Source organism: Scyliorhinus torazame, chromosome 27, assembly GCF_047496885.1.
Source record: "Scyliorhinus torazame isolate Kashiwa2021f chromosome 27, sScyTor2.1, whole genome shotgun sequence".
Lineage (NCBI taxonomy): Eukaryota > Metazoa > Chordata > Chondrichthyes > Carcharhiniformes > Scyliorhinidae > Scyliorhinus > Scyliorhinus torazame.
In genome coordinates this window covers 2,112,564-2,138,322 of record NC_092733.1, presented here as the reverse complement: position 1 = coordinate 2,138,322, position 25,759 = coordinate 2,112,564, and the positions used below count along the sequence as shown (strand labels likewise).

The 25,759-nt window shown below is 51.3% G+C and overlaps 1 protein-coding gene across 3 annotated transcripts in view; it reads right to left on the bottom strand.

Annotated features, from left to right (window-relative positions):
• LOC140403126 (3',5'-cyclic-AMP phosphodiesterase 4B-like) overlaps positions 1-25,759 on the bottom strand; it is a 965,446-nt gene that overhangs the window by 831,754 nt on the left and 107,933 nt on the right. For 2 of the 3 annotated variants that reach the window (XM_072490777.1, XM_072490776.1), the window contains exon 2: positions 9,568-9,675. The gene's annotated coding sequence lies outside the window, so the exon portion shown is untranslated. Of the gene's footprint in view, positions 1-9,567; positions 9,679-25,759 lie in introns of all 3 variants that reach the window. The other variant, XM_072490775.1, reaches the window with a different exon arrangement.

Here is a 25,759-nt window from a genome sequence, read left to right as displayed (position 1 = left end):
GGAGGAGGCTTGTGTGAAGCACAAACACGGGCATGAGGCGCCTGTTTTTGTGCTCTGAATACTTTGTAACTTTGTCTCTTTCTAATCCCAATGGACGGAGGCCAATTTATTGGCCAGTGAACTTGAATTTGGCGTTTAAGTCAACCACATTGCTGTGGATCTGGAGTCACTTGTGCTACTTCCTTAAAGGGCATTAATGAACCAGATGGATTTTTGTGACAAGCCATCATTCCAGATTTTTTTAAAATTGAATTCAAATCTCACTGTCCTGGGTCCCCAGAGCATTACACTGGGTCTCTGGAATGCCACTAAGCTACGGTCTCATAAGACCACAAGACATAGGAGCAGAATTAGACCACTCGGCCCATCGAGTCTGCTCCGCTATTCAATCATGGCTGATATTTTCTCATCCCCATTCTCCTGCCTTCTCCCCATAACCCCTGATCGCCTTATTGATCAAAAACCTATCTATCTCTGGCTTAAAGACACTCAGTGATTTGGCCTCCACAGCCTTTTGCGGCAAAGAGTTTCACAAATTCATCACCCTCTGGCTGAAGAAATTCCTCCTCATCTCTGTTTTAAAGGATCGTCCCTTTAGTCTGAGATTGTGTCCTCTGGTTCTAATTTTTCCTACAAGTGGAAACATCCTCTCCACGTCCACCCTATCCAAGCCTCGCAGTATCCTGTAAGTTTCAATAAGATCCTCAACCGTTCCTCATATGACAAGCTCTTCATTCCATGGATCATTCTTGTGAACCTCCTCTGGACACTTTCCAAGGCCAGCACATCCTCCCTTAGATACAGGGCCTAAAACTGCTCACAATACCCCATATGGGGTCTGACCAGAGCCTTATACAGCCTCAGAAGTACATCCCTGGTCTTGTATTCTAGCCCTCTCGGCATGAATGCTAACATTGCATTTGCCTTCTTAACTGCCGACTGAACCTGCGCATTAACCTTAAGAGAATCATGAACAAGGACTCCCAAGTACCTTTGTGTTTCTGATTTCCTAAGCATTTCCCCATTTAGAAAATAGTCTATGCCTCTTTTGTGAGGCCATGAAGAATCCAGCACGAGTTGTAAAATAGAAAGAAATGACATTTATTTACAATAACACATATAATATTTATATATATATATATATATACACACACAACAGCAGCAGCAGCAGCAGTAACTCCCTTGCTGCTCACTCCTCTCTAGCTGGTTCTATACTGGCCAGCTTTATATATGCAGGGATCTGCTAATGATTTCTCCGCCCCCCTCATTGGGGAAGCTCATACTCCTTCAGGATTGTGGGATTGCCATTAGTCCTCAGCCAGTGGTAAGCAGGCAGGTTATAACAGCCTCTATTTCTCCTTCCAAATTGCACAATCTCACACTGTTCCACATTGTATTTAATTTGCCATTTCATTGCCCACTCTCCTAGCCTGTCCAAGTTCTTCTGCAGCCCCCCTGATTCCTCAATACTACCTGCCCCTCTACAGATCTTTGTATCATCTGCAAACTTAGCAACCGTGCCTTCAGTTCCTTCTTCCAGATCATTAATGTATATTGTGAAAAGTTGTGATCCCAGCACAGACCCCGGAGGTCACCACTAGTCCCCGGCTGCCATCCTGAAAAAGACTCCTTTATCCCCATTCTCTGCCTACTGCCAGTCAGCCAATCCTCTATCCATGCCAAGATCTGACCGTAAACACCATGTGCTCTTAACTTATTGAACAGTCTCCTATGCGGCACCTTGTCAAAGATCTTCTGGAAATCTAAATAAATCACGTCCACTGGTTCTCCTTTGTCGAACTTCCGTGTTACTTTCTCAAAGAACTCTAACAGATTTGTCAGTCATGACCTCCCCTTAACTAAGCCGTGCTCACTCAGTCCTATCTTATCATGCACTTCCAAGTACTCCGCAATCTCATCTTTAATAAAGGACTCTAAAATCTTACCAATGACCGAAGTCAGGCTAACCTGCCTATAATTTCCCGTCCTCTGCCTTCCTCCTTTCTTAAACAGCGGTGTTACATTAGCCACTTTCCAGTCCTCTGGGACCCCACTCCTGCCTCCAGTGATTCCTGAAAGATCATTACCAATGCCTTCACAATCTCCCCAGCTATCTCTTTTAGAACCCTGGGGTGTAGGCCATCCAGTCCAGGTGACTTATCCACCTTCAGACCTTTCAGTTTCCCCAGAACCTTCTCCTTAGTAATGGTGACTGCCCCCTGGTTCTCCTGGAGCTCTGGCATCCCACTGGTGTCTTCCACCGTGAAGACTGATGCCAAGTAACTATTCAGTTCGTCTGCCATTTCTTTGTTTCCTATTATTACTTCTCCAGCCACATTTTCCAGTGGTCCAATGTCTATTTTTGCCTCTCACTTACCTTTTATATATTGAAAAAACTCTTTCTATCTTCGTTTATATTACTAGCTAGCTTGCACTCATACTTCATCTTCTCCCCCCTTATTGCTTTTTTAGTTGTCCTCTGCTCACTTTTAATGGCTTCCCAATCCTCTGGCTTCCCACTAATTCCCACTTTGTATGCTTTTTCTTTAGCTTTTATGCTTTCCTTGACTTCCCTCGTCAACCATGGATGCCTTGTCCTCTCCTTAGCATGTTTCTTCCTCCTTGGGATGAATTTCTGTTGTGCCTCCCGAATAACCCCCAAAAACTCCTGCCATTGCTGTTCCACTGCCTTCCCAGCTAGGCTCCTTTTCCAATCAACTCTGGCCAGCTCCTCCCTCATGTCTTTGTAGTTACCCGTATTTAATTGTAATACAGTTAGGTCTGATTGCAGCTTCTCCCTCTCAAACTGCAGGGTAAATTCTATCATATTGTGGTCACTGCTCCCTTAGGGTTCCTTCACCTTAAGTTCCCTAATCAAGTCTGCCTCATTACACATCACTAAATCCAGAATTGCCTGTTCCCTAGTAGACTCTGTCACAAGCTGCTCCAAAAAACCATCTCTTAGACATTCCACAAGTTCCTTTTCTTGGGATCCACTACCAACCTGATTTTCCCAGTCCACCTGCATATTGAAGTCCCCCATGATTATTGTAATGTTGTCTTTTTTACATACCTTTTCTGTCTCCTGATTTATTTTCTGCCCCGCCTCCTGGCTACTGCTAGGGAGCCTGTATATAACTCCCATCAGGGTCTTTTTACCTTTGCGATTCCTCCCCGTGGATGAGATCAGGATAACCCAGTGCAGACTGAAAATCAAACATCGGATCTTCTGATTTGCAAGGCTCAATTATTAATTTGTTTTGTCAAATGTCATTACAGGAGCAGATTCTTGCTTCTGCTGCCAAACCTAACATGGCGCACAATTAATACAAGATATTGAGCTGTGTATCCATAATGGTATCAACTACACTTTCAAAAAACAAATCCAATCAGGCAGATAGTTGCAATATATTTTGTGTAATGAAAGGCAATCACTCAACTGAATGGATTCTGGCACGAAAACACAGATGCAGACAATCAAAGACTTCTCTCTGAGACTGAGGCATCTCAGTGTTATAACCTGCCTACTTACCATTGGCTGGGGACTAATGACAATCCCACAATCTTGTGGGAGTATGAGCTTCCCCAATGAGGGGGGCGGAGAAACCATTAGTAAACTCCTAGTATAAATAAAGCTGGCCAGTTTAGGAACCAGCAGGAAGCAGTGTGCAGCAAGGGAAGTTGCTGCTGCTGTTATATATATATATGTTATTGTAAATAAATGTTATTACTTCGTATCCTTAAAACTCGTGCTGGATTCTTTGTGGCCCTCACAAAACTGGTGACGAGGGTTAAAGTGAATAGTTGTCTACACTGCTGAAGCCACCTCCCTGGATTTTTGTTGGATACAGGTTGGAAGTTGTTTTCTTTTATACCAGGCCTCTGTACAGATGTTTGGATGTTTTTGATGCTGCGCTGGAAAGCTGGAACCAGTACACACAACGGATGCGTTACTATTTCCGGGCAAACAAAATCACCGAAAACGAGCGCCAGGTGGTCATATTGCTCACCGCCTGCGGCCCGCATACGTTTGGGGTAATTAGGAGCCTTAAGTACCCAGCTGCGCCGGACACCAAAACGTTTGATGAACTTGTGAAACATTTTAACCCAACCCCGTCCACGATAGTCCAGCGTTACCGGTTTAATACCGCTGAGAGGACCCCTGGAGAATCCCTTTCCGATTTTCTATCCAGGCTACGCAGGATTGTGGAGTACTGTGACTATGGTGAGACCTTGTCAGAAATGTTATGCGACCGTTTGGTTTGCGGTATTAACAATGCGGCCACCCAGAGAAAGTTGTTAGCTGAGCCAACATTGACTTTTCAACAGGCCATTCAAATAGTATTGTCCCGAGAGAGTGCAGAACGAGGAGTGCAGGAGCTACAGGGAATGGAAGTGCATGCCTTGGGGCGCAACCCCTTCCATCCGAAAACGTCCCCCCGCACTCCTGCGGTACCTTGGGCGAGGCAACGTCCGGACCGACGCTAGTGGCTGTCGGACATTCCTCCCCGAAGGAAGCCTTCTCCAGAACCAATGGATGAGGAGCCATGTCCGTGTCAGACTTGTAGGCGCCGACCCCGTCGCGGACAGCGGTCCTGGGGGCGCCAGAGGCGCCGTCGTTCCGACCGAAACTGGGACCAGCCCAGGGGCCGTAACTGGGACCAACCCAGGGGCCGTACCTTCCATGTGGATGAACCTGCGGCGACTACTCCTGAGGACGTGGAGACGGAGGACGACTGCCTGCAGTTGCATTGTGTGGCAGCTCCCCGTGTGGCCCCCATTAAGGTGACAGTACGGGTCAATGGTCACCCGCTTGAAATGGAGTTGGACACTGGCGCAGCGGTCTCCGTGATCGCCCAGAGGACATTCGACCGCATCAAGCAGGGTATACAGACCCTTACATTAACCGACTCACAGGCCAGGTTGGCCACCTACACGGGGGAACCACTGGACATTGCAGGAACTACAATGACCCCTGTTGTTTATGGACGGCAGGAGGGGTGTTTCCCACTTATCGTGGTGCGTGGCCATGGGCCCAGCCTGTTGGGTCGGGACTGGTTGCGCCATTTGCGGTTGCAATGGCAGCACATCCTCCAAACAGTTTCTGAAGGGTTGACTGAGGTGCTAGGACGATACCCAGATGTATTCCAGCCTGGTTTGGGGAAAATAAAAGGGGCCGTAGCCCGTATCCAAGTCGAACAAGGAGCCACGCCGTGCTATTTCCGGGGGCCTTACGCCTTGCTCAAGAAGGTAGAAGGGGAGCTCACTCGTTTGGAGAGTTTGGGTATTATCAGGCCCGTCCGTTTTGCTGACTGGGCAGCACCAATTGTACCTGTAATGAAGCCAGATGCCACAGTTCGCTTGTGTGGCGACTATAAACTTACAGTGAATACGGCTTCCTGACTCGACCGATATCCAATGCCTCGCATAGAGGATCTCTACGCGAAGCTTGCAGGCGGACTCTCGTTCACAAAATTAGATATGAGTCACACCTACCTGCAGTTGGAGCTGGACCCTGCCCCCCGACCATATGTAACAATTAATACACACCGGGGCCTGTATGAATATACACGGTTGCCCTTTGGAGTATCCTCTGCCTGCGCTATTTTTCAACGTGTTATGGAGGGCATTTTGAGAGGTTTACCACGTGTTGCTGTCTACTTAGATGACGTTTTGATTACAGGGACGTCGGAGCAGGAACATTTGGAAAATCTGGAGGCTGTCCTTAGACACCTTTCAGAGGCTGGAGTCCGTTTATGTCGCACAAAGTGCGTATTTCAGGCAAAGGAAGTAGTCTACCTAGGTTATCGGGTGGACCGCGAAGGTTTGCACCCCGTCGCAGAGAAGGTGCGTGCGATTCAACAGGCCCCCGCCCCGACTGACACTTCGCATCTTTGTTCTTTCCTCGGTCTCGTAAACTAGTACGGGAAGTTCCTCCCCAATCTGGCAACTACGCTGGCCCCTTTGCACCTTCTGCTAAAGAAAAATCACACCTGGGTTTGGGGTCAGCCGCAAGAAACCGCTTTCCGGCGGGTAAAGCAACAATTGTCGTCGTCTGGGTTACTAACCCACTATGATCCTGGAAAGCCTTTGCTCGTCACATGTGATGTATCCCCGTATGGTATTGAGGCCGTCCTGTCCCACAAGATGGAGAACGGGGCCGAGCGACCGATAGCTTTCGCCTCCCGCACATTGACTGCAGCGAAGAAAAAGTATGCGCAGATCGAGAAGGAGGGCCTGGCAGTGGTTTTTGCGGTGAAACGCTTCCACCAGTACGTGTATGGCCGCCATTTCACTATCGTGACTGATCATAAGCCTCTGCTGGGACTTTTCAGAGAGGATAAGCCAATACCGTCCATTGCTTCCGCACGGATCCAGCGCTGGGCTTTGTTGCTTGCTGCATACGAGTATTCTCTGGAGCACAAACCAGGAACGCAGATAGCAAATGCCGACGCACTGAGCCGATTGCCTTTATCGACCGGCCCCATGTCGACCCCCACGACCGGTGAGGTGGTTGCAACCCTAAATTTTATGGACACCTTGCCTGTCACGGCATCACAGATCCGTGAGTGGACCCAGACGGAGCCAGTCCTGTCAAAGGTTCGGCACATAGTCCTGTATGGTGGGCAGCATAGACAGCTCCCAGGCGAGTTGCGGGCATTTTCCTCCAAGCTGTCAGAATTCAGCGCGGAAGACGGCATCCTCTTGTGGGGACGCGTGTGATTGTCCCGGAAAAAGGCCAGGAGCTGATACTAACAGACTTGCACAATGGGCATCCAGGTGTGACCAAAATGAAAATGTTGGCCCGGAGTTATGTCTGGTGGCCAGGCCTCGACACTGACATTGAGAAGGTGGCCCAAAACTGCTCCATTTGCCAGGAGCATCAGAAGCTTCCGCCGGCCGCACCCCTACATCACTGGGAATGGCCAGGGCGGCCTTGGGCACGCTTGCATGTAGATTTCACAGGCCCTTTTCAAGGATCCATGTTCCTTCTATTAACCGACGCCCAGTCTAAATGGCTAGAGGTGCATAAGATGCAGGGGACAACGTCCTGCGCAACAATTGAAAAGATGCGTTTGTCGTTTAGTACGCATGGCCTCCCCGAGGTGCTGGTCACGGATAACGGCACTCCATTCACAAGTGAGGAGTTTGTGAGGTTCACGAAGATGAACGGCATACGCCATATCAGCACTGCCCCATCCCACCCGGCTTCAAATGGGTTGGCAGAGCGCGCAGTGCAGACATTCAAAAGAGGCCTAAAGAAGCAGTCTTCCGGATCAATGGACACGAGACTGGCTCGCTTTTTGTTTACGTATAGGACCATCCCCATGCGGTGACTGGGGTAGCTCCCGCAGAACTCCTAATGGGCCGGAGACTTCGCACCCGCCTTAGTATGGTTTTCCCGGACATTGGCGCAAAAGTACGCTGCACACAAGAACGGCAGGGACAGGGATTTTCTCGGCATCGGCAGTTTGCGCCCGGTGACCCAGTTTTCGTTCGGAATTTTGCAGGTGGTGCCCAGTGGGTTCCTGGTGTAATCTTTCGCCAAACGGGCCCTATATCTTACCAGGTGCAAGTCCAGGGTCGTCTCCAGTGCAAACATGTAGACTACGTTCGGTCCAGAAGACTATCCCCTCAAAAGATTCCCCGCCCCCGGAGCTCATTTCTACAGCCGCAGAGATCAGAGACAAGGGAAGGTAGTCCTCACGATCTTCCACTGGTGCCTCACTCGAAGCCTGCGCAGGTCGTTACAGAACCGAATGGAGATAGAGACGCTGACATGACGGAGGCAGCAGACTCAGACTCCGAGATGGAGACACAGGACGCATCAGAGGGGGAATCCTCAGGTCCACGGGCCGTGGATGTACAACCGTTGTGCCGTTCATCACGGAAGCGCCGGTCTCCGTCTCGTTACATGCCGCCTCATCCAGCGCCGCGTGCAAATGGTGCCCGGCCTGCGGCAAAACTAGTCCGACGCCCTCCTTCGCCAGGGACTTCGGTGGATTCCTTGAACTTTGGGGGGGAGGGCTGTTATAACCTGCCTACTTACCATTGGCTGGGGACTAATGACAATCCCACAATCCTGTGGGAATATGAGCTTCCCCAATGAGAAGGGAGGAGAAACCATTAGTAAACTCCTAGTATAAATAAACCTGGCCAGTTTAGGAACCAGCAGGAATGTGTGTAGCAAGGGAAGTTGCTGCTGCTGTTATATATATATATATATATATATATATATATGTTATTGTAAATAAATGTTATTACTTTGTATCCTTAAAACTCGTGCTGGATTCTTCGTCGCCCTCACAAAACTCAGCTGCTCCAGAAACATTTACAGAAACATCCGTGCCGGGGAGAAGGATGAGGGGGTCTGTGCCGGGGAGGGGGGATCCGTGCCGGGGAGGGGGGATGGGAGGGTCCGTGCCGGGAGAGGGATGGGGGGCCGGGGTCCGTGCCGGGTAGGAGGATGGGGGGTCCGTGCCGGGGAGGGGGGAGGGGGGATGGGGATGGGGGTCCGTGCCGGGGAGGAGGATGGGGGGGTCCGTGCCGGGGATGGTGATGGGGGGGGTCCGTGCCGGGGAGAGGGACGGGGGGACGGGGGGACGGGGTCCGTGCCGGGTAGGAGGATGGACGGGGTCCGTGCCGGGGAGGGAGGATGGGGGTGGTCCGTGCCGGGGAGGGAGGATGGGGGGGTCCGTGCCGGGGAGGGGGGATGGGGATGGGGGGGTCCGTGCCGGGGAGGAGGATGGGGGGGGGTCCGTGCCGGGGAGGAGGATGGGGGGGGGGGGTCCGTGCCGGGGAGGGAGTATGGGGGGGTCCGTGCCGGGGAGGGAGGATGGGGGGTCCGTGCCGGGGAGGGAGGATGGGGGGGGTCCGTGCCGGGGAGGGAGGATGGGGGGTCCGTGCCGGGGAGGGAGGATGGGGGGTCCGTGCCGGGGAGGGAGGATGGGGGGGTCCGTGCCGGGGAGGGAGGATGGGGGGGGTCCGTGCCGGGGAGGGGGACGGTCCGTGCCGGGGAGGGGGACGGGGGGACGGGGTCCGTGCCGGGGAGGAGGATGGGGGGTTCCGTGCCGGGGAGGAGGATGGTGGGGTCCGTTCCTACAAGTGGAAACATCCTCTCCACGTCCACCCTATCCAAGCCTCGCAGTATCCTGTAAGTTTCAATAAGATCCTCAACCGTTCCTCATATGACAAGCTCTTCATTCCAGGGATCATTCTTGTGAACCTCCTCTGGACCCTTTCCAAGGCCAGCACATCCTTCCTTAGATACGGGGCCCAAAACTGCTCACAATACTCCAAATGGGGTCTGACCAGAGCCTTATACAGCTTCAGAAGTACATCGCTGGTCTTGTATTCTAGCCCTCTCGACATGAATGCTAACATTGCATTTGCCGTCCTCACTGCCGACTGAACCTGCAGGTTAACCTTCAGACCTTCATGACCGCAAATTACAACTCAAACCCTGATTGTGAAGCCTTGGCTGGTCCAGAACTTGGCAAAAGGAGGTAGCTTTTGTCAAGAACCATGCAAACTGTAACCGTCGAGAAGAGATGCCAAATGCCATACCTTGGTGATCTCCAACGAATGCCGCAGGGTCTCAGCAAGCGAATCCAATCAGCAGTCCTGGTAGAGGGCACTCTCCCAACAATAGATGGAAGAAAGCATCCTTCAATTCTGCTGATGAAGGACATTGAAAAAGGGATTACACAAAAGTCAAAGAAAGAAATGAAGAACCGGATTTATACGGACAAATAAACAATTATGAAATTAAAGTGAGCAAGCGTTTGAAACACTGCCAACAATTTCATTTTTTTCTGAAGTGGATTGTTCATGTGACTAGGCTCAAGCTTTTAGTGGCTACATTTTTTTTTACTGACGTAAGCTTGTTCGGCTAAAAGCAAACGATGCTGAATAAAATGAAGGATAACGGTTTTACAGTCAATTTGACAATGTTTGGGAGAAACTTTGGGACAGATACCTGGGGCTGCTTTTCCGCTCCAGAGACTAAGGGTGGAATTGTCTCATTTCTTTTCAGTGATGGCTCGGAAAGTGGAGCTTTTCCCGCCTTACTTTTAAACTCCAAAACAAAAAGTAAGCGTCATGCTGGAGGCACGGGATCCGACTGACCCCGCCCCACCAGCAACTCAGGTTTTAGAAAGATCAGGACAACCTTTTCTGACATAAAATTAAAACACATGCACCCCATGGAGCAACCCCCACCCATCCCGCCACCCCTGGCCAGGGAACCCACACACATCCCCCGAACCTCCCAAACAGAAATCCCCCACACCCACAGTACCTCCTTGGCACAGCCCAGGCATTGCCAGGGTGCTGGCCAGACATGGCCCCCAGGGGCTGTGATTATCTATGCACCCCCAGAGGTATCTGTTCACCAGTTTCCCATTGATCAACTCCCGTTGTAAACCCCACCACGTGACTCCATGCGAATGGAGGAGGGGAATTCACTACCTGGGGCGGGGGGGGGGGGGGGCTGATACAGCGAAGGGAGGGGGGCCGCTAAGTGTATGTTAATGTATTTAAGTGACGTTCCCACCATTGCAGACTGGAATTCCCTCCCTAACAGCATGGTGAGGGTACTCACCATCACCTTCTGAAAGGTAATTAGGAATGGCCAATAATTACTGGTCTGGGGAAGGCAAAACCAGCCAGTATGGAAAAGCCCTCCATGAGTTGATTATTCACAATGAGTGGCGTGCAAATATGTATTCAGCCTGTTCATTCACTAGCTCTACCTGTAATCTCTTACAGCCAGCAGCAGTTCCAGACAGGCCACACATCCAACAGAAGCACAACCACCAGGCCACGTCAGAGGAGGATTATGGGGATCCATTTGAAGACACATCACTGGGTTGGCCATCCTCCACCAGTGCAGACACACATCCCATGTGTCATCGATTAGGCTCGAGGTCACATCCTGGAGAACACCTCACTGACACATCTCTCCAGCTGTCAGAGTCCTGCTGTAGGAAAGGTACCCGCTGTCTCAGGATCAGGTGACGAGCCTCTGGAAGTGCAGCTGTAAACATGCTGGCAATGCAGCGACAGACCGCAGAACATCAGGCAGATATCAGGCCGAGATGCGAGAGGCAGTAGTAAGGGTCCTTCCTATTTGTTCACGTATTTTCCCTTTCTTATTTTTGCTGTTGCAATTTTGATCTATGGATGATTTAGGGACATGTGTCTTTAAAGCAGTCTGCGTCTTTAATTCAAGCAGAAGGGAGCAGTGGCCTGTGCCTTTAATTCAAGCAAAAGTCTGTGCTGGTTTGGACTGGAGTTGTAGACTGACCGGCACCAATAACAGAGTTTTGCTGGTACTCGGTTTGATTGATTTGGCTGATGGCCAATGAATTGGCCTAAAAGGCTGTGATCTGCCCGGTAACAGGTAGTGATTGGACCTGATCCCACTTGAATGTTTTCAGAGTCACATAGTTTTCAGTGTGACTCCTGGCAGCGTAGAGAGAGGACCCACTCTCCTCTTCGCCTTTCTCCCCTCCATCTTTCTCCTCTTCACTGTTCTCCTCTTCGCCTTTCTCCTCTTCACTTTTCTCCTCTCTACCTTTCTCCTCTCCACCTTTCTCCTCTTCGCCTTTCTCCTCTTCACCTTTCTCCTCTTCGCCTTTCTCCTCTTCACTTTTCTCCTCTTCACTTTTCTCCAGAAAGGCTGTGGGTGGGATTCTCCGATTGCCGACACCGAAATCGCATTTGGCGATTGGGCGGAGGTTCCCTTTTGATGCCGAAATTGGGGGTGGTGCCTGTTTTGGGATGCTCCGCCCACTCCACAACAGAGTCATCGGTGAGTACGCCGCAAGCCATTGGGACGGCCTCAGGACATCACCTGACGGCCCTCTCCCGATGCTCCGCCCTGATGGGCCAACTTCCCAACGGCGTGGATCACTTGTGGTCTGAGGTTTCGTCAACCTCATGTGGCGGCTGTGGACTGTGTCCAGCGCTGCCACAGTCGGGGGGAGGGGGGGAGCCGTACTGCTGGCCGGGGATGGTGGGGGCTTCGGCGGGGGCTGGAGGGACTGGTGGGGGGGTGGTCCGGGTGTGGTGAGGGGGGTTACAAGGGGGCACTATCTGGCAGGCCGGGTCCGCATGAGGCTAGCACCATGTTGTATGTTGCACACGCGGCCACGGACCCGGCAATTCTCCGGCCGTATCTGCAGGGAATGCCGGGGGTTTAACGTGGCCCTGCTGCTAGCCCCCAACCGGGCACAGCATATTTCCTTAAACAAGGAGACCACTACTGTGCACAATATTCCTGGGGCAGTCTCACTAATGGCCTGTACAACTGACACATAACTTCCCTACTTTTGTAATCAATTCCCCTCGCAATAAACAAAACATTCTATTAGCATTCCTAATTACTTGTAGTACCTGTATACATGCCTTTTGTCATTCATGCTCTAGAACATCCAGGATAAGCTGGCACCGTTGTTAGTGGAAATGTTCGGCAACACGAAGGTCATGGGGTTCTTGCCGAAAACGATGGGACAAGCTTCCATTGCTGCTTAATTGGATTGGATTGGATTGGATTTGTTTATTGTCACGTGTACCGAGAAAAGTATTTTTCTGCGAGCAGCTCAACAGATCATTAAGTACATGGGAAGAAAAGAAAATACATAATAGGGCAACACAAGGTAAGAAATGAGGACCCGGTGGAGCGTGGGTAGTATAGGTCGATTTCTCTGCTGAATGAGGACGGCAAAGGGGCTGCCGTTAAGGCTGGAGGGGTGCCTTCTGAGGGTGATTGGGAAGGATCAGACGGGGTTAGTTAAGGGCAGACAGTTATTGTTAAACATGAGGGGGCTGCTGAATGTGGTGCTTTCTCTGGCAGAGGGGAGGGAGTTGGAGATGGTGGCGGCATCGGATGCGGAGAAGGCATTTGATTGGATAGAGTGCATTTATCTCATGGCAGTGTTAGAGATATTTGGGATTGGGCTGATGTTTGGGGGATGGGTGCAGTTGCTGTATGAAGAGTGGATGGAGACGGTTCACACGTATGATTATGAACTCAGGGTATTTTGCATTGCACTGGGGAAAGAGCTGGGGGTGCCCCATGTCCCCCCATTGGCATTTGCAGACGGGTGTCGGGGCAGGCGTTTTAGCCTTCGCCTCACTGATTGCTTGCAGGCAGGTCTTGGTGGGATGGAGGTCAGCTTCTCTACCCTGTGCCTCGCTTGGCGTGGGGACCTGCTGGAGTTTTTAGCACTGGAGAAGGTGAAACTTGCTCTAAGGGGAGTGAGTGATGGGTTCTACAATAGTTGGAGTTTGTTTATCTTGCATTGGAGAGAGTTGAGGGAGGGGGAAGGGAGGGAAGGGTAGGGATGTGTTGGGTGTGTTTTGTTACTGTTGTAAATTGTAAAAATGTTGAAAATTTCAAAACAAAATCTGCACCTGAGTGAGTTTTAGTAAGAAAACTAGCTCCTTACTTGTTAACAAGGAATGTGGCAGGTTTAATTCTCACACCGAGCCATTGTCATGTGAGAGTACCTTTAAGAAATGGATGTTTAAGCAATGTACCTTTAAGGAATGGAGCTGATCATATTACTGAAGTGATGTCAGAGGTTGGGGGGAGCTGAGCTCACTTCTGCTTTTGGTTTCAGTTTGAGAGAGCAGCTTGGGTGTGTCTGTGTGTTTTGCTGAGAGCAGCTGAAAAGTGCCTGGCTGATTTGCTGAGAGCTGCTTGAAAGGAGAAAGCCAGTTTGAGGAGAAAGTTGAGAAGTGCCTGTGTTGGCTGTGTGCTGCATGAAAGCATGCTGAGAGCTGCAGAAGAAAACACAGAACTGGTCTGTGGATGTCTGCAAATCCAAAGACTATAAGTATATTGAATATAACCTCATGTCTTTTGGAGGTTTGAAGGAACATTTTGAGGGATTATTTAGTGTTGTATTATTTTCGGGGTTATCTTTGCAGTAAGGGGTGTTAAGTGATCCAATGTTTATTTAAAAGGTTAAGTTGAGTTCATGGAATAAACATTGTTTTGTGTTAAAAACCATGTGTCCATAATTGTAATACCACACCTGGGGAACAAGCCGTGTGCTTCAAAAGTTAACAATCCATTAAAGGGGGAGGTTGGTTGAACTCCATGATACATTTTGGGGTTCTGAAAACACCGCTCCCATAGCACTATGCACAGTTAAATACATATTGGCCGGAACCTTTGAGCCGTTTACAATGGCAGGATCTCCTGGTCGCACCAACAGTGCACCGCCTGCCGCAGGTTTCACAGCGGCAAGGTGAATTCAATGGGAAATCCAGTTACAATGGGGGGAACAAAAGATCCCTCTGCCAGCCAGCGGCAGGCCGCGTTGCATGGAAAATCCCACCCAATGGATTGCAAATATCCTGGGCGGGATTCACCGTTGGCCAACGGCAAAATCGTGTTCAGCGATCTGGCAGAGAATGGGTTCCGACGGCCAAATCGGGGCCAGCGCCGGTTTGACGCTGGTCAGCCATGCTCTGTCCCCTTGGAAATGGCGTCATCGCTGCGCTCGCCGTTGCAACGCCGTTGGCGCGTCATCCCACAATTCCACCCCCGATGCGGTGGCCAGGCGTGGGCAGGTTGTTGCTGTGCGCATGCGCGGCCCGGAACCCAGCCAATCTACGGCCATTTACGGTGCAGGAGGCGGGAATTTCACCCTTGGTCGTAAAGAGCACACATGCTCCGCTAGCACCGGCACTTAGCCGCTGAAATGGAAAATCCAGTCCCAAAGCTTTTTAAAAATTCACTCTAGACTAAATAAAATAAGGTGTGCGACAAAGACAGGAGTCAGCTCCCCCCCATCACCTTGCTGTAACAAACCAATGAGGTATATGTTAATTGTAGTCTCTGTTGCAGTGATGTAAACACAGCAGCCAATTTGCACAGTGGGGTTCCACAAACAGCAATCAGATAATGACTGGATAATCTGATGTGATGACCTTGGCTGAGCCATAAATGTTGAGCAGAACACTGTGCAGAGATTCCCTCCTCTTATTTGAATAGTGTAACAGCATCTTTTACACTTCAAAATGTCCTTCAATAAGCGTAAAGCACTTCAGGTCAACCTAAAGTGGGTGGCATGGTGGCACAGTGGTTAACACTGCTGCCTCACAGTGCCAGGGACCCGGGTTAACACTGCTGTCTCACAGTGCCAGGGACCCGGGTTAACACTGCTGCCTCACAGTGCCAGGGACCCGGGTTAACACTGCTGTCTCACAGTGCCAGGGACCCGGGTTAACACTGCTGTCTCACAGTGCCAGGGACCCGGGTTAACACTGCTGTCTCACAGTGCCAGGGGCTGGGGATAACACTGCTGCCTCACAGCGCCAGGGACCCGAGTTAACACGGCTGTCTCACAATGCCAGGTACCCGGGTTAACACTGCTGTCTCACAGTGCCAGGGACTGGGGTTAACACTGCTGCCTCACAGTGCCAGGGACCTGGGTTAACACTGCTGCCTCACAGTGCCAGGGTCCCGGGTTAGCACTGCTGTCTCACAGTGCCAGGAACCCGGGTTAACATTGCTGCCTCACAGTGCCAGGGACCCGGGTTAACACTGCTGTCTCACAGTGCCAGGGACTGGGGTTAACACTGCTGTCTCACAGTGCCAGGGACCCGGGTTAACACTGCTGTCTCACAATGCCAGGAACCCGGGTTAGCACTGCTGCCTCACAGTGCCAGGGACCCGGATTAACACTGCTGCCTCACAGTGCCAGGGACCCGGGTTAACACTGCTGCCTCACAGTGCCAGGGACCCGGGTTAACACTGCGGTCTCACAGTGCCAGGGACCCGGGTTAACACTGCTGTCTCACAGTGCCAGGGACCCGGGTTAACACTGCTGCCTCACAGTGCCAGGGACCCGGGTTAACACTGCTGCCTCACAGTGCCAGGGACCCGGGTTAACACTGCTGTCTGACAGTGGCAGGGACCCGGGGCGCAGCGTGGCAGTGGTTAGCACTGCTGCCTCACAGGGTCATGGACCGGGTTCAATTCCGGCCTTGGGTGACTGTGTGGAGTTTGCACTTTCTCGCCTGTGTGCGTGGGTTTCCTCCCATGGTACAAAGATGTGGAGGTTGTGGGCATTGGCCATGCTAAATTGCCACTTAGTGTCCAGGGATGTGTAGGTTAAGTGGGATGACGGGAATAGGGTGGGGGAGTGGGCCTCGGTGGGACGCTCCTTCGGAGGGTGTGTGTCGACTCGATGGGTCAAATGGCCTCCTGCTGCACCGTAGGGATCCTTTGACATGACACACACACCATCCTGAGTCAGCCAGCTCCAAACCCAGTGCCAATCCTTTGAAGGCATTGTCTTTTAGATATTCCTCAATGGCCACTTCCAGGGGCTCATCATCTGACTCAGAGTTAGTAGGGGCCGCTTCTCAAGCAGTCCTCAGAGGGACAGAGACCTTGGTTGTCACTTACTCCTCCTGCATGTGTCGGTGAGGTGACCACCAGAGTGTGAGACCGAGCAGTAACTGGATGTCTTACCCATTGAGGTGTGTGTCTCTCGGCGGGTGCAGGGGACGGGAATCCCTATTTCTTTTTTTGTCGTTGGTACTGATGTGTACCACGACCACTGACTGTTCACTCTCCCCCTTCAGAATGTCCTGTAACCGCTCCGAGGCATCCTTGACCCCAGCACCAGGGAGGCAACATACCATCCTGGCGTCAAGTTTGCGGACAGACAAACGCCTATTTATTCCCCTGACAATCGTATCCCCTATAACTATTGCATTCTCACACTTTTTGCTACTGTGAGGCAATGAATTTGGCTGTTGCTGATTTCCCCTGAGAGGCCATTCCCTTCAATCGTATCCAAAACGGTATATCTGCTTTGCAGGGGAATGGTCACAGGAGATTCCTGCACTGCCTGCCTAATTCCCGTGCTCTTCATGGTGGTCACCCATTCCCTTCCTGCCTGTGGAGTCTGAGCCTGCGGTGTGACCCCCTCTCTATACGTGCCATCCACGATACTCTCCGCCTTGCGGATGCTGCATTGTGACGCTGGCCACCGCTCCAAGTTCAAAAACTGGGCTTCCAGGAACTGGAGACACTTCCTGGACACATGCTGGACCTGGGAACCGGAAAAGTTCCTGGTCTCCCACAAAGAGCAAGAGGAGCAGACCACGGCTTGAAGCTCTGCTGCCATGTTTTACCATTTAAATTAAATTTATCCTTTTAATATCAAACAGTATCAACTACTATAAATTAATATTAACTCGGGCCCATCTTCTCTGCTCCTTCATATTATAGAACGTATAAATGTACTCACCCAATCAGCTCTTTTGATTTCCTGGTTCTGCTTTCTGATTCCCTTCTCCTTTATCCACCCAGCTGTGTTCCCTAACATTTTCACTTATTTAAGTTTAGCTATTTAGACACATTGGTTCTCACCAACCAATCAGCTTACAGCTTTCGGGTGACGTCACTGTAGATTTTTTTCTCAAGCCGAGTGCGCTGCCTGAACACCTCTTCCCAGGCTGCTTCACTGTGACGCTGCTTGCGAGGACACCGTTCCCAGAGTGCTTCACTGTGACACTGACTGCGAGGACACCGTTCCCAGACTGCCTCACTGTGACGCTGACTGCGAGGACACCGTTCCCAGACTGCTCCACTGTGACGCTGATCGCAAGGACAGCATTCCCAGGCTGCTTCACTGTGACTCTGCGAGGACATCTCCAGCGGAGATTCACATGGATGATCCCAGGAATGGTAGGCCTAACATACGATGAACGTCTGAGGATCCTGGGATTATATTCATTGGTGTTTAGGAGGTTGAGGGGAGATCTAATAGAAATTTACAAGATAATGAATGGCTAGGACCCGGGGGCACAGCCTTAGAATAAAAGGGAGTCACTTTAGAACAGAGATAAGGAGAAATTTCTTCAGCCAGAGAGTGGTGGGTCTGTGGAATTCATTGCCACAGAGGGCGGTGGAGGCTGGGACGTTGAGTGTCTTTAAGACAGAAGTTGATCAATTCTTGATTTCTCGAGGAATTAAGGGCTATGGAGAGAGAGCGGGTTAATGGAGTTGAAATCAGCCATGATTGAATGGTGGAGTGGACTCGATGGGCCGAATGGCCTTACTGCCGCTCCTATGTCTTATGGTCTTATGGACACCATTCCCAGACTGCTTCACTGTGACACTGACTGTGAAGACACCATTCCCAGACTGCTTCAGTGTGACGCTGACTGCTGGACACTCTTCCCAGACTGCTTCACTGTGACGCTGACTGTGGGGACACCGTTCCCAGACTGCTTCACTGTGACTATGACTGTGAGGACACCGTTCCCAGACTGCTTCACTGTGACGCTGACTGTGAGAACACCGTTCCCAGACTTCTTCACTGTGACACTGACTGTGAGGACACCGTTCCCAGACTGCTTCACTGTGACGCTGACTGCGAGGACACCGTTCCCAGACTGTTCCATTGTGACACTGACTCTGAGGACACCATTCCCAGACTGCTTTACTGTGACACTGACTGCAAGGACACACTTCCCAGACTGCTTCACTGTAATGCTGACTGTGAGAACACCGTTCCCAGACTGCGTCACTGTGACGCTGACTGCGAGGACACTCTTCCCAGACTACTTCACTGTGACGCTGACTGTGAGGACACTGTTCCCAGACTGCTTCACTGTGATGCTGACTGCGAAAACACCGTTCCCAGACTTCTTCACTGTGACACTGACTGTGAGGACACCATTCCCAGACTGCTTTACTGTGACGCTGACTGCAAGGACACACTTCCCAGGCTGCTTCACTGTGATGCTGACTGTGAGGACACTGTTCCCAGACTGCTTCACTGTGATGCTGACTGCGAAAACACCGTTCCCAGACTGCTTCACTGTGACGCTGACAGCAAGGACACCGTTCCCAGACTGCTTCACTGTGATGCTGACTGCGAGGACACCGTTCCCAGTCTGCTTCACTGTGACGCTGACTGCGAGAACACTGTTCCCAGACTGCTTCACTATGACACTGACTGCGAGGACACCATTCCCACACTGCTTCACTGTGACGCTGACTGCGAGGACACTCTTCCCAGACTGCTTCACTATGACGCTGACTGTGAAGACACCGTTCCCAGACTGCTTCACTGTTACACTGACTGCAGGACACTCTTCCCAGACTGCTTCACTGCAATTCTCAATGCAGCACACTCTTCCCAGACAAAGATGACTCCAGTCTGTGTGGCTCAGCCGCTCACTGATAATGGTGTGGAGCCTCGGAGGAGTGATAAATCGAAATAAACTAATCAAATGTCTGATGTATATTGGATCACGTGTATTTGTGTGTGTGGTTCAAGCTCAAGTTTGGTGGTCTTGATTAATAAGGAGTTCAGGGGTTATGGGGAGAAGGCATGAGAATGGGGATGAGAAAAATATCAGCCATGATTGAATGGCGGAGCTGACCCGATGGGCCGAATGTTCTAATTTTGCTGATTTATCTTATGGTTGCACTTGTGCTCAATACCAGGTGGCCAAGGAAGTGCCAACATCAATAAAAAGAAACCTTCCACCTGAGAGAAGTCACATGTAATTATTTCAACGTCACGCAACTCTGAGCCACAGCCTGAAATAACCACAATGTTTCGTTGAGGAGAATGAGGAACTGCAGAATCCAGCTGGCTGCTGATTTCCAAACATCAGCTCGCCCGGTTCGCTGGATCTTACTGAACCATTTTTACTGCTGGCATTTTACTGTCATAGGCAATTTGCAAAGTCCAATTCAACGACAAGACTCAGCTGCTGGGTCCAGTTAATTTTGCAGGAAACCAATCAGTGAAGAAATTCAGTTTGAAGAGTTTGCATATGGAAGTCCAGTGAAGCAATGACTGACTCACTCAGCTCCTACACACAGCGGAGGCAGCTAGACAACCAACCACAGAGAACCTGCAAGAAGGCAATTAAAATCTTTCAACTGGCACTATGAGAAGAGCAACTTTTTCTCTCAGCACATTACTGCTCATGTTCCAATGTGCATATTTCTTGCACTGCTATTAATTTTCAGACGGAATTGAAGTGTGAAAGCTCTTGCATTCTCCCCATCAATCCGCAATGACACAAGATATCGTCGTTTATAAATCCTACATAGAACATTACAGCGTAGTACAGGCCCTTCGGCCCTCGATGTTGCGCCGACCTGTGAAACCACTCTGAAGCCCATCTACACTATTCCCTTATCGTCCATATGTCTATCCAATGACCATTTGAATGCCCTTAGTGTTGGCGAGTCCACTACTGTTGCAGGCAGGGCATTCCACTCCCTTACTACTCTCTGAGTAAAGAACCTACCTCTGACATCTGTCCTATATCTATCTCCCCTCAATTTAAAGCTATGTCCCCTCGTGCTAGACATCACCATCCGAGGAAAAAGGCTCTCACTGTCCACCCTATCCAATCCTCTGATCATCTTGCATGCCTCAATTAAGTCACCTCTTCACCTTCTTCTCTCTAACGAAAACAGCCTCAAGTCCCTCAGCCTTCCCTCATAAGATCTTCCCTCCATACCAGGCAACATTCTGGTAAATCTCCTCTGCACCCTTTCCAATGCTTCCACATCCTTCCTATAATGCGGCGACCAGAATTGCACGCAATACTCCAAATGGGGTCGCACCAGAGTTTTGTACAGCTGCAACATGACCTCATGGCTCCGAAACTTAATCCCTCTGCCAATAAAAGCTAACACACCGTACGCCTTCTTAACAACCCTCTCAACCTGGGTGGCAACTTTCAGGGATCTATGTACATGGACACCGAGATCTCTCTGCTCATCCACACTGCCAAGAATCTTACCATTAGCCCAGTACTCAGTCTTCCTGTTATTCCTTCCAAAATGAATCACCTCACACTTTTCTGCATTAAACTCAATTTGCCACCTCTCAGCCCAGCTCTGCAGTTTATCTATGTTCCTCTGTAACTTGTAACATCCTTCCGCACTGTCCACAACTCCACCGACTTTAGTGTCATCTGCAAATTTACTCACCCATCATTCTACGCCCTCCTCCAGGTCATTTATAAAAATGACAAACAGCAGTGGCCCCAAAACAGATCCTTGTGGTACACCACTAGTAGCTGGACTCCAGGCTGAACATTTCCCATCAACCACCACCCTTTGTCTTCTTCCAGCTAGCCAATTTCTGATCCAAACTGCTAAATCACCCTGAATCCCATGCCTCCGTATTGCCCAGGACTGGTTAAGAAGAAAGATAGGGGATGGGGTGGGGGGGCGGCGCGGACCTAGGTCGGGTGCTCTTTCAGAGGGTCGGTGCAGACCCGATGGGCTGAATGGCCTCCTTCTATACCATAGGGATTCTATGATAGTGTTATAACCTGCCTACTGACGATTGGCTGGGGACTAATGATTATCCCACAATCCTATGGGAGTATGAACTTCCCCAATGAGGGGGGCGGAGAAACTCCTACTATAAATAAGCTGGTCAGTCCAGGAACCAGGAGGAAGGAGAAGGTAGCAAGGGAAGTTACTGCTATGTATATATTGTTATAGTAAATAAACTTTATTATTTTGTATCCTTAAAACTCGTGCTGGATTCTTCGGGGCCCTTACAAAACTGGCGACGAAGGTAAAAGTGAATCGCTGTCTACACTGCTGAAGCCACCTCCCTGGAATTTTGTTGGATACAGGTTGGAAGTTGTTTTCTATTATACCATGCCTCTGTATGGACGTTTGGATGTTTTTGATGCTGCGCTGGAAAGCTGGAACCAGTACACGCAACGGATGCGTTACTATTTCCGGGCAAACAATATCACTGAAAACGAGCGCCAGGTGGTCATGTTGCTCACCGCCTGCGGACCGCATACGTTTGGGGTGATTAGGAGCCTTACGTACCCAGCTGCGCCGGACACCAAAACGTTTGACGAACTTGTGAATATAGTGGGGCAACACTTTAACCCAACCCCGTCCACGATAGTCCAGCGTTACCGGTTTAATACCGCTGAGAGGACCCCTGGAGAATCCCTTGCCGATTTTTTATCCAGGCTACGCGGGATTGCGGAGTAATGTGACTATGGTGAGACCTTGTCAGAAATGTTACGCGACCGTTTGGTTTGCGGTATTAACAATGCGGCCACCCAGAGAAAGTTGTTAGCGGAGCCAACATTGACTTTTCAACAGGCAATACAAATCGTCTTGTCCTGAGAGAGCGCAGAGCGAGGAGTACAGGAGCTACAGGGAATGGAAGTGCATGCCTTGGGGCGAAACCCTTTCCGCCCAAAAACGTCCCCCCGCACTCCTGCGGTACCTTGGGCGAGGCAACGACCAGACCGACGCCAGTGGCCATCGGACATTCCTCCCCGAAGGGAGCCTTCTCCAGAGCCAATGGATGAGGAGCCATGTCCGTGTCAGACTTGTAGGCGCCGACCCCGTCGCGGACGGCGGTCCTGGGGACGCCAGAGGCGCCGTCGTTCCGACCGAAACTGGGACCAGCCCAGGGGCCGTAACTGGGACCAGCCCAGAGGCCGTACCTTCCATGTGGATGAACCTGCGGCGACCACTCCTGAGGACGTGGAGACGGAGGACGACTGCCTGCAGCTGCATTGTGTGGCAGCTCCCCGTGTGGCCCCCATTAAGGTGACAGTACGGGTCAATGGCCACCCACTGGAGATGGAGTTGGATACTGGCGCAGCGGTCTCCGTGATCGCCCAGAGGACATTCGACCGCATCAAGCAGGGTATACAGACCCTAACACTAACTGACTCACAGGCCAGGTTGGCCACCTACACGGGGGAACCACTGGACATTGCAGGAACTACAATGACCCCTGTTGTCTATGGACGCCAGGAGGGGCGTTTCCCACTTATCGTAGTGCGTGGCCATGGGCCCAGCCTGTTGGGTCGGGACTGGTTGCGCCATTTGCGGTTGCAATGGCAGCACATCCTCCAAACAGTTTCTGGAGGGTTGACTGAGGTGCTAGGACGATACCCAGAGGTATTCCAGCCTGGTCTGGGGAAAATAAAAGGGGCCGTAGCCCGTATCCAAGTTGAACCAGGAGCCACACCGCGCTATTTCCGGGCGCGCCCAGTGCCTTACGCTTTGCTCGAGAAGGTGGAAGGGGAGCTCACTCGTTTGGAGAGTTTGGGTATTATCAGGCCTGTCCGTTTTGCTGACTGGGCAGCACCAATTGTGCCAGTAATGAAGCCAGATGCCACAGTTCGCTTGTGTGGCGATTATAAACTTACAGTGAATACAGTTTCCCGACTCGACCGATACCCAATGCCTCGCATAGAGGATCTCTACGCGAAACTTGCAGGCGGACTCTCATTCACAAAATTAGATATGAGTCACGCTTACCTGCAGTTGGAGCTGGACCCTGCCTCCCGACCATATGTAACAATTAACACACACTGGGGCCTGTATGAATATACACGGTTGCCCTTTGGAGTATCCTCTGCCTGCGCAATTTTTCAACGTGTTATGGAGGGCATTTTGAGAGGTTTACCACGTGTGGCTGTCTACCTAGATGACGTGTTGATTACAGGGACGTCGGAGCAAGAGCATTTGGAAAATCTGGAGGCTGTCCTCAAACGCCTTTCGGAGGCTGGAGTCCGTTTACGTCACACAAAGTGCGTATTTCAGGCAAAAGAAGTAGTCTACCTAGGTTATCGGGTGGACCGCGAGGGTCTGCACCCCGTCGCAGAGAAGGTGCGTGCAATTCAACATGCCCCCACCCCGACTGACACTTCGCATCTTCGTTCTTTTCTCGGTCTCGTAAACTATTACGGGAAGTTCCTCCCCAATCTGGCAACTACGCTGGCCCCCTTACACCTGCTGCTAAAGAAAAATCACACCTGGGTTTGGGGTCAGCCGCAAGAAACCGCTTTCCGGCGGGTAAAGCAACAATTGTCGTCGTCTGGGTTACTAACCCACTATGATCCGGGAAAGCCTTTGCTCGTCACATGTGATGCATCCCCGTATGGTATTGGGGCTGTCCTGTCCCACAAGATGGAGAACGGGGCCGAGCGACCGATAGCTTTCGCCTCCCGCACAATGACTGCAGCGGAGAAGAAGTACGCGCAGATCGAGAAGGAGGGCCTGGCAGTGGTTTTCGCGGTGAAACGCTTCCACCAGTATGTGTACGGCCGCCATTTCACTATCGTGACTGATCATAAGCCCCTGCTGGGACTCTTCAGAGAGGATAAGCCGATACCGCCCATTGCTTCTGCACGGATCCAGCGCTGGGCTTTGTTGCTTGCTGCATATGAGTATTCTCTGGAGCACAAACCAGGTACGCAGATAGCAAATGCCGACGCACTGAGCCGATTGCCTTTATCGACCGGCCCCATGTCGACCCCCACGACCGGTGAGGTGGTCGCAACCCTAAATTTTATGGACACCTTGCCTGTCACGGCATCACAGATCCGTGAGTGGACCCAGACGGAGCCAGTCCTGTCAAAGGTTCGGCACATAGTCCTGTATGGTGGGCAGCATAGACAGCTCCCAGGCGAGTTACGGGCATTTTCCTCCAAGCTGTCAGAGTTCAGCGTGGAAGACGGCATCCTCTTGTGGGGGACGCGTGTGGTTGTCCCGGAAAAAGGCCAGGAGCTGATATTATCAGACTTGCACAATGGGCATCCGGGCGTGACCAAGATGAAAATGTTGGCCCGGAGTTATGTCTGGTGGCCAGGCCTCGACACCGACATTGTGAAGGTGGCCCAAAACTGCTCCATTTGCCAGGAGCATCAGAAGCTTCCGCCGGCCGCGCCCCTACATCACTGGGAATGGCCAGGGCGGCCTTGGGCACGCTTACATGCAGATTTCGCAGGCCCTTTTCAGGGATCCATGTTCCTTCTACTAATTGACGCCCAGTCCAAATGGCTGGAGGTGCATTAGATGCAGGGGACAACGTCCTGCGCAACAATTGAAAAAATGCGTTTATCATTTAGCACGCATGGCCTCCCCGAGGTGCTGGTCACGGATAACGGCACTCCATTCACGAGTGAGGAGTTTGCTAGGTTTACAAAGATGAACGGCATCCGCCATATCCGCACTGCCCCTTACCACCCGGCTTCAAATGGGTTGGCAGAGCGTGCAGTGCAAACATTCAAAAGAGGCCTAAAGAAGCAGTCTTCCGGATCAATGGACACGAGACTGGCTCGGTTTTTGTTTACGTACAGGACCACCCCCCATACAGTGACTGGGGTAGCTCCCGCAGAACTCCTAATGGGCCGGAGACTTCGCACCCGCCTTAGTATGGTCTTCCCGGACATTGGCGCAAAAGTACGCCGCACACAAGAACGGCAGGGATCGGGATTGTCTCAGCATCGTCCGATTCGGCAGTTTGCGCCCGGTGACCCAGTATTCGTGCGGAATTTTGCTGGTGGTGCCCAATGGGTTCCTGGTGTAATCTTTCGCCAAACGGGCCCTATATCGTACCAAGTGCAAGCCCAGGGTCGTCTCCAGTGAAAACATATAGACCACGTCCGGTCCAGAAGATCATCCCTGCAAAAGATTCCCCGCCCCCCGGAGCTCAGTTCAACAGCAGCAAAGGCCAGAAACAAGGGAAGGTAGTCCTCCAAATCTTCCACTGGTGCCTCACTCAAAGCCTGCGCAGGTCATGACGGGACCGAATGGGGACAGAGACGCTGACATGACGGAGGCAACAGACTCTGACTCCGAGATGGAGACACAGGATGAATCAGAGGGGGAATCCTCGGGTCCACAGGCCGTGGATGTACAACCGCGCCGTTCATCACGGAAGCGCCGGTCTCCGTCTCGTTATACGCCGCC